Genomic DNA, 6000 nt, shown 5'->3' on the forward strand with positions numbered 1-6000 from the left:
TTCATTAAACAACTCTTCAGATGGGTTTAATGGAACCAACAAAGGATGGTGACTCGTATATGTGGGAAGCTGTTATCGCCTTGGGCCTGAAGGGGCAGAAGAAAGGAGCAATGTTACTGGAGCCCAGAGAGAGCTTGGGGCCAGAACAAGTGGAGTTGTAACCTGTAACCAAAGAGGCAGCCACTGGCTACCCAGCTTCCCCACCTCTGCCACCACCCACTGAATCTAAGCCCCCAACCAGAAGGCAAAGGGCCAAGGAGCCCAAGAGAAGCAGCCAAGGAAGGTTCAACCGCTGGGGCACAAGGGGCAGGGAAACACTGAGAATGAGTGCATGGTGGGGCACACGGAAATCACCAGCACAATACTAAAAACTGGTTTTGTTCCCTAGCTCTTGTTTTTGTCAATATTAACTATAATAATTGCTTATTTCAATTTTTCTAAAGTGAGCACTCTTTCGGACTTCCGTTTTTCACACAGCTTTATTTCAGGCCTTGTTAGAAGAGCCATTCAAACGGGAGCTGAAAAACCATTTGAATCTTTGAGGATATATAACTGCATATACATCATCAACTCTAGGTTAATTAAAAATTCACAGAATTCAGTGAGAGTGGCAGGCCCGAGGGAAAAGTCGTAAGGATTAAAGAGATTTCATCCCCTGCATGTGCATGGAAATTATGCATGACTCCTAGGTTGGGAGTTTGGGAGGGAAGGAAAGGATGTACTTAACCTGATTTAGCTTTAGCTCGGGGATCTCGAGTAGAGCACACTCCTCAACAGCGAACCTCATTCACTAACCTGAGATCAAAACATGAGGAAGCAGAACACTTAACTTTTAATGAACTCTAATCTCTTTAATCAAATTTATAATTAATTCTCATGCTACCCTGGCTAACATTGGAAGCTTTATTCATTAACTCTAATTATTATCCATATTTCATGCCCTAGAAACATACTCATATACTTCCTACTTTTTCAAAGCCATAAAGCAGTAGCATAATTGGAGAGTGGTTGTTGTCCAACAGAAGTGACAAGTTCTCAAAAGCGAGGTATCTGCATATCACTCGGAGGACAAAAGTGTCACTGAAAATTCCCATCCACCTGCAGCAGAGAATTACTGCATGCAGAGAATCACGTCTGAACGATCTACCCTCTCTCTCAGCTCTATCATGGCCTGTAAACTGCTCTTAGGGATCCACATCCTCTTCGTTTTCTAATTTGGTTTTTTTTCTGACAAAATTATATATGCACACATTTTAAAGTCGAATTGTTCTACAAGGCTTTTTATGAAAAACTGCAGTGCGTCCTTAGCATTTTCCACTTCCCAAAGGCAACCCCCAGCCCTTCATGCAGCACATTCTTGGTAATTCCTTTCATAGCTCCAAGTAGCATGCTGGTGATCCTCTTCCTTTGAGTCTTCCGTTTTAGGCATTATCTATCGACTCCCTTTTGCGGAGGATGACAACTCTGTTCTCATACCTTCCCCCACCCCCAGCCATTCTACCGCTATTTCATTCAGACACATCACTTGTCCTCCCATCCTCTCAATATCAATACACGTACAATGTAATTTGGTTATGGCAGTAGTCAGTGTTTACATAATTATGCTTGCAAATGCTATTTATAGTCAAGTCACACAGTCTACTATGTTTACTTTTTCTTTCATGCACAATATTTTGCATTCTCTGGAGCTCATAGTTGTCCCGGGCTTGTGAGGGGTGTGTATGTGTGTGTACATGCGCACACTTAACTTTCTGTGAACTTGTTACAACTTCACACCCAAACTCTACCTAGTTGTGTCAGTCTCCTCTTGACCTGTTCAGACATGTCAGGATACATTCATTCCTGAAGAAATATCCATGCCACATCATTTGTTCTTGGCATTTCATTTCTTCCTCATCCAGTGTTCCTGTAGTAACTTTTTTAGTGATTTCTTGTGAGGCAAAGTTCTTGAAATCTTGTATATCCTACCAAGTCTATATTCTACCTTCACACGTATGTGATTTTTGAATTGGGAACAGAATCCTAAGATAAAAGTCACTTCTCTCCAGAAATTTTGAAAGCATTACTTCATTGTCTTCTAGCTCAGGAGTTGATACAAAAAAGTCCACCGTCATTCAGATTCGTGGTTCTTTGTCTGCATACTGTTACTTGTCTCTGAAAGTGCTTTCCAGTATTTGCCCCCCATCTTCCAAAATTTTGCAATGATATACCTTGCTGTGGATTTTTTTTTTTTTTTTGAGACAGGGTCTCACTCTGTCACTCAGGTTGAAGTGCAGTGGTGCAATCTCAGTTCACTACACCTCCACTTCCCAGGCTCAAGCGATCCTCCTGCCTCAGCCTCCAGAGTAGCTGGGACTACAGGCGTGTGCCACCACACCCAGCTAATTTTTCTACTTTTTGTAGAGCCAGAGTTTTGCCATGTTGGCTAGGGTGGTCTTGAACTTCTGAGCTCAAGTGATCCACCCACCTCGGCCCCCCCAAAGTGCTGGGATTACAGGCGTGAACCACCACACCTGGCCCAGATCATTTTTATACTTTGAGCAGGGTACATGGTGGACAAAAGAATAGTGTCCTTTAGTTCTGAGCAATGTTCCTCTGCTACTTCCTAAATGATTTCCTCCCCACTATCTCCTGTCTATACTTACTCCTGTGATTTGTTTGTTGGATTCCTGTTACCTGCATTGATTCTCCAATTTTTTCTTTCTTTCTTTCTTTTTTTTGAGATGGAATTTCACTCTCATTGCCTAGGCTGGAGTGCAATGGTGTGATCTCGGCTCACTGCAACCTCCACCTCCTAGGTTCATGCGATTCTCCTGCTTCAGCCTCCTGATTAGCTGGGATTACAGGTGCCACCATGCCTGGCTAAGTTTTGTATTTTTTTTAGTAAAGATGGGGTTTCACCATGTTGGTCAGGCTGGTCTCGAACTCCTAACCTCAGGTGATCCACCCACCTCAGCCTCCCAAAGTGCTGGGATTACAGGCGTGAGCCACCATGCCAGGCCATTCTCCAATTTTCTTTTCTTTTTTTATCACCCCCCTCTCCAATCTCTTGATCTTTTTACTCTGCTTTCTTTTGGGGCATTTCCTCAACATTATCTTTCAACTTTCTCACTTGGTTTCCAATTTCACCTACCACATCTTTATTTTCTTTTTTTTTTTTTTTTTGTCCCATGAGTATTTCTTCGATATAAGACCCTCTTCTTGTGTTGTGGGTGCAGTGTCCTCTCTTGTCTCTCTGAGGTAATTATTGTTCTCTTCTTCTGTCCCAGTAGCCTCTGCTTTGGCAGACTGCTCTTTTTCTGTTGCTTGACTTCTGGTCATTGCTGTGACATATTCTCCCTGAGCACCTTGTCTGATGATCTTGAGTGGGCCACTAAGGGCTGACTGGAGGCTCTGCTGGGCTTCCACCCAGGGCCTGCACTGGAAGCTGGTCAGGCAGGCCATTTCCTTAGGAGTCCCAGCATCAGTTTCATCTGCTGGTGAGTGTCTCTAGAAAAGACACCTCTAATCCCCTGCCTGGGGGGTAAATGGCTATTTTCCAGGGCCCCCATCCTACAATGGGAAGGAGATTGGAGTTTTGAGCATTTACTCACTGTCTGACTTCCATACCCTTCCTTCAGCATGGTTGGTGCCCAAGTTCAGACAGCCTCAGGTTACTTTCTCCAGAAAATAAACTTCCTGTCTGCTGCTGCTGAACTTAGCCACTCCTTAAGGAAGGCTTTCATCCAGTCCTCTCTCACCCCCACTGATAGAAATGCACTTCCTCCAGTTGGTAAGGGTTTCCGTGTGGGAGGAGAGGGGTACCACAATGTAAATAAGATCATTTCTCAGCTGTTGTCACTGCCAGCTAAGGGTGTCATTTTCTTCATCTGCTAAGTCAAGTACCACTTTTCTATTTGATTTCCAACTTCCAGTCTCTTCTTCAATGCTCTCTGTCTTCGTAAGATTTACAGTCATTGTGGTGGGAAATCCACGATGAACAAAAGGTCACAATTTTAAATAAAGAAAGGATCCATGTGAATGATGCTTCATTTGCCCTGTGCTCCACATGGCTCAGCATGGCGCTGGTCCAGTCCATGACCTTGCTCCAGAAGTCCTGACCATCTTGGTATGTTCATAATCACATCAGTCAGTAAAGGTCGCAAGAGGCTGAGAATTGTATTTTCAATTGTCCATCATGCAAAGTACTTAAACATTCCAGAAATGAAGGTTAAATCTAGTCTGGTCTAAAGCATTTTTGGACAGAAAGTTAAACTAATTTGCATGTGGTAGATCAATGTGTCCAGGATGGATGGACGCATCTATGTGTCCTACAAGTAATATTTCTTTCATCACAATCAACACCTTTTTGAAAGACTTTAGAGAGTTAAACAACATATGCGTATGTTGGCAAGACAAAGAAGGAAGCCCTGACATGGGTGTTTTTAAATCTGTAGGGACATTTGGAGTGTACTGAGGGATTAGTCAATAGCAAGGCAGCTCCCACACCCAGATGAAAGACAACATAATTCAGGTTTTCTACCAGGATTTACATCAGGAATTTTCTCACAATGTCCCAACTTTAGCAGTTTCGTGTAATCCACTCCAGGCTGAACTCAGACATCTCAGCTTTGATTTGGAAACTGCTGTGCAAATCCAAATCCTCCTTCTCCTCCACTTAACCTTGAGGCCATTTAACTGTACATTTCTGGATCAAGTGAAGTCAGTGGCAAGCTATAGTTGACTCCGAAACATCCTAAGAGTTCCAGAAATCTCATCATCTGACATCTCTCAGTAATTACTTGATTCTTCTAGAAAAATTATATTGTCCTTCAAATAAATTGTGCTTCAGTCTTCCCTACACAGTGGCCATATTCCTGGGCATTCTTTCATGGAAATCTCCACTCTCTGGGGGACTTTCCCTGCCTTACACTCCAACTAAATAGGTCGCATTCAAATGCAGGAGTGTTGATCTCATGGGGATGTTATAGAGATAAGCTCAGGTTTCCACCTGTCCTTTGAGACCCAAGAGGAAAGACACTCTAACATTTCAAGGTAATATTATGTTTTCTTTAGAAACATATTGGACAATTAAGGAGGGGGTCCCTTGAAAAAAATATGAGGGTGCCTGACTGGCATTCTATGTTTTCTGAGGGAACTGGTAACCTACTTTTGCTCAGCTCTTCGAAGGGAGTGAGAGTGTGTGTGTGAGTGTGCGTGTGTGTGTACATGCTCCTCACCAGCCATGAATTTTATTAGTAAGGTGCCAGGTAAGAACAAGGCATCATTATGAAGAGAAGCATTACCTCACAGCTCAGAGCCTCTAATGAGACCACACCCGCAGGACTTTGTTCTGTCTCAGGAAGCTTAGTTACAGAAAGATGAGGTAACTGGAGGGATGGCAGGGGAATGGAAAACAATACAGAGATACAGCAAATAAAAGCTTCCAGAACACAGAAAAATCTCAAGAAAGCAACTCTCCCCATCTTTGATCATTTATCAATTATTCAGTCAGAGTCTAAAATGTTCAAGGCTCCACACTTAAGAGAATTCAAAGGTGAGTGAGATCCAGTCCCTTCCCTGGAAGCACTTAACATACATACAATCCATGGCCAGAGTGGTTGTAATATGCAAGCATCTCAAACTTTTCCAGCTATTACACATACGGAGGAGTGGGGTGTTGCTTCATTAGAAATATTGATTAATTTCCAGAGCTCCTATTATATAAACATGGCATCATCAAGTTAGATAAACAGATATTAAATAAGCAAGCACTCCTATCTTCTATCAACACAAAATTTTAATTGAGAAGCAAAGCAAAGCCTGAGATAAAGTAGTCATTGTGAGTTCAAACACCTGGAAATGGTACAGAGAAATGCAAAACTCTAAATAAGGGAAAAAGAAGTAAGCAAAGAGAAATCGGCTCTCTGAGCAAAATCCCTTATTTGTGAAATGCAGAAACAGTTATAAACGTACTACAGTCATGGGATTAGAAATGGCAAACAATGACCATGTGAAATA

The sequence above is a fragment of the Pan troglodytes genome, chromosome 12, assembly GCF_028858775.2.
Source record: "Pan troglodytes isolate AG18354 chromosome 12, NHGRI_mPanTro3-v2.0_pri, whole genome shotgun sequence".
Classification (NCBI taxonomy): Eukaryota; Metazoa; Chordata; class Mammalia; order Primates; family Hominidae; genus Pan; species Pan troglodytes.